Source organism: Hypanus sabinus, chromosome 30, assembly GCF_030144855.1.
Source record: "Hypanus sabinus isolate sHypSab1 chromosome 30, sHypSab1.hap1, whole genome shotgun sequence".
Lineage (NCBI taxonomy): Eukaryota > Metazoa > Chordata > Chondrichthyes > Myliobatiformes > Dasyatidae > Hypanus > Hypanus sabinus.
The window spans coordinates 15607040-15619136 of NC_082735.1; the positions used below are offsets into that span (position 1 = coordinate 15607040).

Sequence of the window (12097 nt, forward strand, 5' to 3'; positions counted from 1 at the left end):
TGATCTGTATAGGTAGCTTGCAAAACTGAAGTTTCCCACTGTATCTTGTAACATGTGACAGAAGCAACCCAATATCAATACCAAGAACAGTTTGAGTGGCGTTGAAGTAAGACTTCTGGTACAGATGAAAATTCAGCAGCAGTTGCACTGAGGGAGTGCCACAGTCGCATATGGAGGTGGAAGCGGGTCAGCTTTTTGACAGAAAAGAGATGAAATTTGAAAGCTTCTCTCAGGGTCAAATGCAGCACTGAGACTGTAAATGATCTACCTCCGCTTCACAGAACTTCGATAAATTACCATACAGAAAGGGGAAATTCTGTCAATCATATCGCACATATAAAATGCATTGCTGGTTACTCAATCAGAGAGACTGGAAAATAAAACTCTTTAAGTACTCGTCGGCATTGCTTTCTCGGTCACATCGATAATGAGGCCGTGTTGTACATATGAACTGCATTAGGCATAGTGCAGAAGGGCATGCATTTGATTCCTACCCTGAACTGGCAAATGCAGTATCCCACAACACTTATCTGCCAGTGCATATACATTCCTCCAAGGCCAGCTTACTGAAGATTTTTCTGAAAACAAATCATAGATATTTACTGCAAAATCTGTTAAGAAATATAGAACTTATTTCCAAATCTTCTTTGAAAACTGTGATATGCATCAGTCCTTAAGTATGGTGTTTAACAGAATCACATATGGCAAGATTGATTACATGCTGGCCAATTATTCATCCAGCATTGGGAGGCAACAGTCGCACTCTAAATTCAAATCCATGTAATTAAAACTGGATTTTTTTAAGTATATATTACTGTGAAGAGAAATGTCTTACAAAAAAAAAAACTTTATTGTGAGGAATACACACATAATGATGAAGGACCTCAATAGGGAAAAGAGCATTTCTGGATGGAAGTACACAGCCAACATTTTGAAAGGAAATCTTTCATTAGAATTTAGTGTTTCAGATTCTAGCGCACAGTGACAGAGCCTTTCGGCTCAGTGAGCCCACAGCACCCAGTTAGACACATGATCAATTAACCTTCTCGTCTGTATGGCTTTAGAAAGTGGGAGGAAGCTGGAGCACCCGTAATAAACTCACATGGTCATGGGCAAAAGGTACTGTACATACTCCTTACATTCAGCAGTGGAATTGAACCCAGGTTGCTGGTGATGTAATAGTGTAACGCTAACAGCCGTCCTACAGAGCCACCCCACTACACCGTCATGCTGCTCAAGGTCTGGAAAGGAAGAAGACAAAAGCCCGAATCAAAGAGTGGAGAGGAAAGGGGGAGCATAAGTTGGCAGGAAACATGTGAGCCAAGTGAGGGAGAAGACAGGAAGGTGGGAAGGAGGGGGAGAAAAGGAAATTAAGTGAGAAGCAGGGAGAGCAGAGGCAAATGGCTGAAGAAGAAGGAATCCAATAGGGGAGGATAGATGAAAATGGAAGGAGGTAGGGAAATGGGGAAATCAGAGTGAGAAAGGTGAAGATAATGGACAGTGGGGGAGGGGAAAGCAAAGGGATAAAGGGACTGCGGGATTAGGGAAAACAAGGATGGGTGGGGGGAGAGAACAGAAAGGTCTGGCTTCAAAATGGCCGTAGAGGAGGCCATGAACAGATATGTCAGTGGGAATGGAAAGTGGAATTAAACCGACTGGACACCAGGAGATCCTGGCTTTTGCAGTGAACACAGTGAAGATGCTCAGCGAAACAAATCCCCCATTCTGTGTCAGGTCTCACTGATGTAGAGTAGGCCGCACCTGGCGCTCGGGATGCAGTGAATTCACACTTGAAAAGCAGCCTCGCCTGGAAAGACGTTTGAGGGCCCCGACTGGTGGTGAGAGAGGAGGTGTGGGGGTAGGTGTAGCAGTTAGCAGAAACAAGTGCCTGGAGGGACAACAGTGGGGAAGGATAAGTGGACAAGGAAAATGCAGAGAGAAGAATCGCTGAAGAATGTGGTGAGGGGAAGAGAGAGAAAGATGTGCCTAGTGCTGGGATCTCATTGAAGATAGCAGAAGGTGCAGTGAATAATGTGTTGGATGCAGAGGCCTGTGAGATGGTAGACTCTATCTATCCTTGTTATGTCATGGGGGGTTTATGGGGATTGGGTGACGGCAGACATTCAAGGAAATAGAGGAGATACAGGTGATGGCTGAGGACCGGTAACCTCATTTTCAGAAAAAGGGAGAGAACATCTTGATAGCCTCATCATAAGAACTGATGCAGTGGATATGGAGAATGCAAGAGAAGGGAAAACCTTCCTTGCACGTGACAAGTGGGAAGAGATGTAGTCAAGGTAACTGTGGGAGTCAGTGGATTTGCAAAAGATGCCAGTTGATAATTTGTCTCCAGAGGTGGAGACAGAGAGATCAAGAAAGGGAAGAGTGATGTAGGAGATTAACTAATTGAACTTAAGGGTGGGGTGGAAATTGGAAGCAAAAGTAATGAAATTGATGAGATTTGCATGTGCAAAAGGAGCAGCAATACACTCATCAGTGTAGTGGAGAAATAGTTGGGGAGCATTATCAGGGTCGGCTACATGGAACATGAACATAGACTCCACTTAGTGGACAACAGAAGCCAACAGAGCTGGGCCAGGGCTGTAATTAGTGTCTGGAGGAAGTGCAAGGTGCCAAAAGAGAAGTTCTTAAGGATGAGTACCAGTTCTGCCAGATGGAGGCAGGTGTTGGTGGAGGGGAATTGGTTGGGTCTGTTGTCAAGGAAGAAGCAGAGAGCACTGAGGCTTTTCTGAAGGGTCATGGAAGTGTAGAAGGATTGGACGTCCACAGTGAAAAGGCAGTCAGGACCAGAGAAACAAAAGTTGTTGAAGTGATGGACAACATGTCAAGTGTCACTGATGTTGGTGGGAAGGGACTGAACTAAGGGGGACAAAGTAGAGATGAGATACAAGGACAGGAGTTCAGCGAGACAAGAGCAAGTGGAAACAGTAGGCCTTCTGGGGCGGTTAGGTTTGTGGATTTTGGATAGGAGGTAGAAGAGTGCACTGTGTGGTAGGGAACTGTGAGGCTGGAGTCTGTAGACAGTAGATTGCCAGAGGTGATGAGGTCAACGATGGTGAGTGAGATGTTTCTGAGTGGGGTCCTGGTTCAGTAGTTAGAGGAGGTGGCCAAGAGCTGCTGTCTGGTTTCATCAAAGTAGAGGGCAATCTGCCAGGTGACAACAGCACAGTTTGTCTGCTGGTTTGATAGTGAGTTGGGATTAGTGCAGAAACAGTGGTCAGCAGTGTGATTAGAAGGTGAGAGGAGTGGCAAAGTTGGGGTTGGTAATGTCCCCTCTGGTAATTAGAGATTAAATGGTCCAGAATGGGTAGAAGGGTAGAGCGGGACATTCTCGGAGAGAAGAGGGTTGAAGACGGGAGAAGGAATAATTAATAGGGGTTCGGGAATCCTTGCCAAAGAAGTAAGCTCGGAGACAGAGATGATGAAAGAAGAGTTCGACGTCATGGCAGGTACAGAACTCATGGTAAAGCCATTGCTGAAGAGTGAATATTCTGTCTCAGAGAGGGGAAGGTCAAAGGGGATGGCGAAGATACGGTAGGGGCTAGAGTAGTGTGAGGACAGGACAGAGGTCTGGAGAGGTCAGGGGAGATGGGAGGGGAGTAAGCAGAGGTTCAGAGGAGAGAAGGATTGTTGTGGGGCAGAGGAAGCATGGGAGACCAGAGATGAGTAGGGAGTGGTGGTGGAAGAAGAACAGGAGGACACAGCAGTGACATGAAAAGTCAAGGTGGTTGTAGCTGGGATTGGAACTGGAGGTGGTGGGAACCATGGCCTGGGAACTAAATAGTATCATTATTATTGTTTCTTGGAGAAATTATAGGCTCTGAAAAACCGGGCACCTATTTCTCAACCCCTCAGTCTCTATGCAGTCAACCACCTTTCATTTGCAACAGACTAGATTTATTTTCCAGTTATTTATTTCTAACAGTGACTTATATCAGAACTTGGAGAAATGTTCTCTTTTTGTCCAACACAGCAAATCTTTTAGTTTCCAGATCAAGCAGATGGATGAAAAAAATGAAAGAAATAATTTCAAGGAAAGTGAACACAATATCTGAATTTGAGGTTTGCAGGTTCCATTGTAAAGTTATTTAATTAACCTTCCTTCCCTTGCTGCACCCTATTCCTCTCATTCTGTCATCCTATAGCCTCACTTCTGTGATTTATTAGAAGTTCGGTAATAGATTTAGAATTAAAATGGTTTGGCTTAGTAATTGGTCCATTTATATCTCAAAAGTGAAATTTTATTTGTCATATTTAGATCTTGATTTCCAATTGTTGAAATCTGATAAATAAAGACATCACTGTTTCAATTCTTCATTCAGATGTAAGCACAATATCCCTTTCACCAATAAGTTTCAATATTGAATTCTCCAACTTTCAGTAACACCTTTTCTTCGATGATGATAGAACTGGCCATTTTTGCTACAAGTCAGCCATCTGTGATATCGGTTCAGTATGCTTCGTCTCTTTCTGCCAACAACCCCAAACTGTGACTTGCTATATATCACACAGAAGCTTTCCCTCTTCCAGCCTCATTTACAACTAATATCCACCGCAAGCCTAGCCTCACTCTATCACAGCTATTCTGTTTATTCTATACAACCTGCTCCACCCCGAAACTTAATGGAAACTTAAAATGAATGTTTTTTCTCTCTTTTTCCCTGGTTTATTGAAGGGTCTTCTGATGCTGCCTGACCTATAGAGCGTCTCTAGATTTCTCTGTTTTCAGATTCCCACAACCTGCAGTGTATTTTTTGAATGTTCAAGACTCATTGATCCCTTTCAGGAAATCTTTATGAGCAATTGTTTGTTGATAGGAAATCTCCCTGGCTGGTGGTATGTCACAAACATCAACTAAACCATTTTAATTCAGTTAGTTACATAGTTTCAACAATGGACCATACTAAGTAATAGAACGTAGAACATAGAATAGTACAGCACATTACAGGCCCTTCGGCCCACAATGTTGTGCCGACCCTCAAACCCTGCCTCTCATATAACCCCCACCTTAAATTCCTCCATATACCTGTCTAGTAGTGTCTTAAACTTCACTAGTGTACCTGCCTCCACCACTGACTCAGGCAGTGCATTCCACGCACCAACCACTCTCTGAGTGAAAAACCTTCCTCTAATATCCCCCTTGAACTTCCCTCCCCTCAACTTAAAGCCATGTCCTCTTGTACTGAGCAGTGGTGCCCTGGGGAAGAGGCACTGGCTGTCCACTCTGTCTATTCCTCTTAATATCTTGTACACCTCTATCATGTCTCCTCTCATCCTCCTTCTCTCCAAAGAGTAAAGCCCTAGCTCCCTTAATCTCTGATCATAATCCATACTCTCTAAACCAGGAAGCATTCTGGTAAATCTCCTCTGTACCCTTTCCAATGCTTCCACATCCTTCCTATACTGAGGTGACCAGAACTGGACACAGTACTCCAAGAGTGGCCTAACCAGAGTTTTATCGAGCTGCATCATTACATTGCGTCTCTTAAACGCTATCCCTCGACTTATGAAAGCTAACACCCCATAAGCTTTCTTAACTACCCTATCTACCTGTGAGGCAAATTTCAGGGATCTGTGGACATGTACCCCCAGATCCCTATTGACATTATAATGAAATAATATTGGACAATAAAACAACTCATATACATTCATATTTCTTGTCTTTTTCGTGAAATAGATAGGACAATGATGAAAGGCCATCCGTCTGAAATGTTAAATTTCTCTCTCCGATGCTGCCTCACTGAATGAGTGAAAGCTCCACTGTCTATTTTTTTTAGAATTTGGATTCCAAGCAACTGCAGCATTTTGTTCTTCAATGTTTCTGTTTATTCTCAATTTGAAGAATAGTTGAAAGCACACTTTCATTACCAAATGATAGTTGATAAGCCCAGGCCAAACTTCAATGTGGATTCACAACACAAGCCCAAACACATAAATTAGAATGGCAAGATCAGAATCACAATCAGGTTTAATATGTCATGGGGGCACATGTCATGATATTCATTAACTTTAAGGCAGCAGCACAATGAAATACATAATAAATAAATAGAGAAAAATTACTGAATTAGAGCAAATATATATATCTATGAAATAGTTACGTTCAAAATAAGTAGTGTAAAATAAAACAGAAATAAAGAAACACAGTGAGCTAGTGTTCATGGGTTCAATGTCCATTTACAAATCGGATGGCAGAGATGAAGAAGCTGTTCCTGAATCGCTGACTGTGTGCCTTCAAGCTATTGTGCCTCCTTCCCATTACTAACAATGATAAGAGGGCATGTTCTGCGTGTTGGGGGTCTTTAATGATGGACACTGCCTTTCTAAGGCACCGCTCCTTGAAGATATCTTGGATAAGACAGAGTCTAGTACCATGATGGAGCTGACTAATCTTACAATTTCCTGCAACTTAGTTCGATCTTGTGCAACAGACCAGTATCCTCCCCCCACACACCAGACAGTGATGTAGTCAGTTAGAATGCTCTCCACAGCACATTTGTAGAAGTTTTCAAGTGTTTCAGTTGACAACCCAAATCTCCTCAAACTTTGAATGAAATGTAGCTGTTGAGATGCCTTCTTTTTAGCTGCATCAATATGTTGCATCCAGATCAGTTCCTCAGAGATACTGACACCCATGAGTTTAAAATTGCTCACTCTCTCCACTTCTGATCCTCTATGAGGATTGGTTTTTGTTCCCTCGTCCTACCCTTTCTGAAGTTCACGATCAGCTCTTTTGTCTTGCTGACATTGAGTGCACATCGCCTGTATTTGACGATGCATCATTCTTTTGGTTCAAACCCTCAAACTGAAAGATGAAAAGTACTTAAACTGATTTTGCTTTCCATAATGAGTAGATGTCGTTTAAAAAAACTGAATCATGTTCCAGAAATTGTCTGTCTACAGTGATATGGAAGTAGTACCAATACTGAAATGATGAGCAACTGCTGAGAATTTATAACCATCAAGTCACAGGGGAATTACAGACATCTTGAAGCAGAATAAATTGGTGATAGTATTTTCCACTGTGTGTATTGTTTATGTCAATCATCATTAACAGATACCAAAAAAATGATTTATCATGTTAATCCATTACCCCCACAAGAAACATTTAATTTTAAAAAGTATTTTAAAAAACATGGATGATGAATCTGCTCCAGATGCTTATATGAATTTTACTGCTCAGTGGCTATGTTAGAAAAGAGCATATAAGACCAGAAGATGTAGGAGCAGAATTAGTCCATTTGGCCCATTGAGTCTGCTTCACCATTTCATTGTGACTGATCCAATTTTCCTCAGAGCCCCATTCCCCTTGCCTTTCCCCCTGTATCCCTTCATGGCCTGACCAATCATGAATCTATCAAACTCTGCCTTTAATATACATCAAGATTTGGCCTCCACAGCTGCCTGTGGCAAAAAATTCCACAGAGTCACCATTCTCTGGCAAAAGAAATTCCTCCTCATCTCTGTTCTAAAATGTTGCCCCTCTATTCTGAAGCTGTATCCTCTGATCTTAGACTCTCCCAAAGAGGAAACATCCTCTCCACATCCACTCTGTCAAGGCTTTTTACCATTTGAAAGGTTTCCATGAGGTCACCCCTCAGTCTTCTGAATTCCAGTGAATACAACCCCAGAGCTGTCAAACGCTCTTCATATGACAAGCCATTCAATCCTGGAATCATTTTTGTGAACCACCTTTGAACCCTTTCCAGCTTCAGCACATCCTTTCTAAGATACGGGCCCAAACCTGTTCACAACATTCCAAATGAGGTCTCACCAAGGCTTTATATCATTTCAACATTGCATCCTTGCTTTTGTACTTGAGTCCGCTTGAAATGGATGCAAACATTTAATCTACCTTCCAACTTTGCAACAAAGCCATCAATTCCATCATCCAAATCATTGACATATAACATAAAAAGAATCAGCCCCAACACAGACCCCCACTGGAACACCCCAAGGCACTGGTAGCCTGCAAGAAAAGGCTTCCTTTATTCAAATTCTTTGCTTCCTGCCAACCAGCCACTGCTTTATTCATGCTAGAATCTTTCCTGTAATGCTATGGGCTTGAAGCTTGTTAAGCAACCTCATGTATGGCACCTTGTGAAACACCTGAAAATCCAAGTACAGTACACAACATCAACCAATTCTCCTTTGTCTATCCTGCTTATTACTTCTTCAAAGAATTCCAACAGATTTGTCCAGTAAGATTTTCCCTTGAGGAAACCATGTTGACCACAGCCTATTTTATCATGTGTATCCAAGTATTCTGAGACCTCATCCTTAATAATTGACTCCAACTTCTTCCCGACCCCTGAGGCCAGACAGACTGGCCTGTAGTTTCCTGCCTCTCTCCCTTCTTTAAGAATGGAGTGAGATTTGCAATTTTCCTGTCTTCCGGAACCACTCCAGAATCTAGTGATTCTTGAAAGATTATTACTGATGCCTCCACGATATCTCTAGATCTTTCAGATCTCTGTGGTGTGCATTGTTGAGTCTGTGCAACTACATATCAATTAAATAAAAGCACACATGCAGGAGATGGCTTTAATTGATGTATTCATTTTGGGGGGAGAGGGAGGGGGAGGTTGGGAGGGGTGTAAGGGGGAGAAAGGGGGGAGAGAGAAAGAGAGACGGGGAAGGAGAGGGAGAGGGAGAGAAATATGCATGCATGGACACTGGAGAACAATACACATGCACAGACAACAGTCTATATGGAATGCTACTGGGAGCTATTGCTCTAAAAGAAAAAGATCCATACATTAGACTTCCTCCCCCTTTAGATTAACGTAACATCAGCCTGTATATGTACAAAATATTCAATTACCCTTTTACAAAACATACTGAAATAAACATGCTTTCACAAAATCGGTTCATAACTAACTCCACTCTTCTAAAGATTCAGCCCTTTGGATGATGCGCTGTTTCTTTCAGGATCGTGCTTCTGACCTGTGGAGTGACATCAGGACTGGCAGGTGCAGGATCTTGGATGCTGGTATCATATTGCTGTTAGTAACATGACCATCACTGAGTGATAAGTCCAGTAACTGCATTGTGTCCATCTTGTCGGATGCATTTGACTCAGGTATGTTCTTCAGTTGAGCAATCAGTATCTGGCCCACATGACATCTCCATGTCTGATCTCTGAAATCCACTGTGCATATCAGTAGTCCAGTTCTTGTAGATATCCTACCGGGTGTCCACTTGTCTTCTCAGTAACCAGGTGCTACAACTTCCTGTCCAATCTCGAAGCTCCCGGCTGATTCACTTGCCAACTGGTTGAACTGTTTATTCTGCACTTCCCTGCATAATTCTGGTTTCAGGAGGTCTATGCAAGATCTCAGATTCCTGCTCATGAACAGCATTGAGGGTGCTTGATTTGTTGTCACATGAACAGAGTTCTGATACACAAAATGAAATTGACCACCTTGCGCTGTAGAGAAACGTCCTCCTTGTCCATAGCTTGAATGGATTTTTTGAAGGTTTGGCTAACCCATTCATTGCTGGGTGGTGAGGAGCTGACTTGAAATACTTGATGCCATTTTTCTTCAAAAATAGACTGAACTCTTCTGATGTGCATAGTGGTCCGTTGTCACTCACAATTTGTTCAGTTAAGCCATTTCAGGACAAGATAGTCCTCAGAGTGGAAGCAGTCTTTTCTGAGGTGGTTGACTTCATTGGTATGATCTCTGGCTACTTCAAATTAGTCTCCTCAGCAATCAGCAATCCATTTATGGAGTCCATAAATGGCCCAGCAAAGTCATTATGAAAACAGTGAAGATGGCCACTCTCATGGGTGTAACAGTACCTGTGGAGGCGCATTTTGAATGTTTTGGCATCCCAAACAGCTTTTGGCCAACATCCACTTATCAGCCTTCTTTGACTTTCCAGAGTCTCACCGAGAACCCTGGAAACATCGGGTTACCATGCGCTGGCCATCCTTGCATGGTGATGTCTTAGACTTTTGACAATGTCGGGACATTCCTCGCTTCTCGTTGTATTTCAGAATTTGTTACTAGCAACTGGTCCCCCAGTGCTATATGGAACACCTCTGCTGGGTCACAGTATGAAGACTTTTCTTCTACAGTTGTCAACAGTGGAGGAATTGACAAGCTGTCAGTGTTGCTGCATTGCTTGGTATCCTTGAACTCTATTTCTTAAGAGTGGGCTCCTGAGAACAGTGCCCAACGTTGTAACCAGTTAGCAGACATCACTGATAATCCCTTTCTGGGATTGAGAATGGACACAAGGGGCTGGTGGCTGTCATTGGAGTAAACTTCTGTCCATAGAGGTAGTGGTGGGACTTCTTCATTCCCCATACTAGACTAAGGGCCTCTCGATTGATCTGTGTTGTAGTTGCATTCTGCGCTCATCCGTGATCTTGACGCAAATGGAATCAGTCATTCAGATCCATCTTTCACAACAAATGACAAAATGGCTTCAATGCCATAAGGGGACATATCACATGCCAGTCTGATGGGCAGGGATGGGTAATGCATGGCTTGGATTAAATATGGAAGCAGATTCAATAGTGACTTCAGAAAGGAAGTTGGATAAATACTTGAAAAGGGAAAATGCAAGGCCTCAGCAAAAGAATAACAGGACAGCATTTCATAGAAGTGCACAGATCTGAGGGGCTGAATAGCTGTTCTTGTGAGGTTTGAATCAATGATTCTATACTTTATTATGTACCTTCTATACTCATAAAGTGGCCAGTGAGTGAATGCTCCTGGCCTTCTGCTGCTGTACCCCATCCTCACTAAGGTTCGACGTGTGCATTCAGCAACGCTCTTCTGTACATTTTTGTTGTAATGCATGTTTATTTGAGTTAGAAACATAGAAAACCTACAACCCAATACAGGCCCTTCGGCCCACAATGCTGTGCTGAACATGTACTTACTTAAAAATTACCCAAGGTTACCCACAGCCCTTTATTTTTCTAAGCTCCATGTACCTATCCAGGAGTCTGTTAAAAGACCCTGTCGTATCTGCCTCCACCACTGTTGCCGGCAGCCCATTCCATGCACTCACCACTCTCTGCGTAAAATTCTTACCCCTCTGTACCTACTTCCAAGCACCTTAAACTTGTGCCCTCTCGCCTTCCAGTCAGCTCGAACCAGTCTAGCCATTCTTCTACAACTTCTCTCATTGAAAGGCATTTTTGCTCACAGAACTGTCACTCATTAGATTTTTTTTTGTTTCACACCATTCTCTGTAAACTCTAGAGTATATTGTGTGTGAAAACCCCAGGAGATCAGCAGCTTCAGAAATACTCAAACCACCCTGTCTGGCCCAGTCAACGTCACTAAGATCACATTTCTTCCCCATTCAGATGCTTGATGTGAGCAGCAAATAAACCTCTTGACCATGAATGCATGCTTTTATGCTCTGAATTGCTGCAACCTGATTAATTAGATATTTGCAATAACGAGCATGTGTACCTAATAAAGAGAATGTTAAGATGTTAAGCAACCACATTCGCTCTCTCTCTCTTCCAAAGGAATCGGAATTGGGGTTAATAAGATTTCAGTAGTATTATTCATTGAAGTAAATGAAATTCAAGACCAAGAGTGAAATGGAAATGGAACAAGCAGATACATATTTTCTTATCTAAGCTCGAGGGTAAGAAATCCAGGAACATTTCAGAACTGGAACTAGAGCAAGTCAACGCCTCGTTCATTGAGGCTAAAAACTAGCTTTCCAAATAGTGCTGCCCTATGAGCAGATCTAAACTGATGCTGGCTGGAAATTAACCACAGGCTTCCTCAGTTTAAAATGGAAAACAGGCTCTTCAATTTGAACAATGTTTTTGAGTCAATGTGAGCTCTTCATCGTCTTCAATTAAGCTCGAAATTTTAGCAGCACTTTCACAGTGAAAATAGATTCAGTCACAGTGCTAATGTACAATAATCTAGCCCTGACTTAATCAGAGCATTTAGAAGCAAGCAGTTCTGGAATAATTAAACAATAACAGTTGAATCTGCATATTTTAAAGTTTCCAGGATGAAGGCAGGAGAATGGGGTTGGGAGAAATAATAAATTCACCATAATCCAATGGCGGAGAAGACTCAATGTGCCAAAT

At 42.5% G+C, this 12097-nt stretch overlaps 1 protein-coding gene across 1 annotated transcript in view; it reads right to left on the bottom strand.

Annotated features, from left to right (window-relative positions):
• The window catches only part of LOC132383421 (glutamate receptor ionotropic, kainate 3-like), a 550775-nt gene that overhangs the window by 6010 nt on the left and 532668 nt on the right, over window positions 1-12097 (bottom strand). The window lies entirely within an intron of this gene.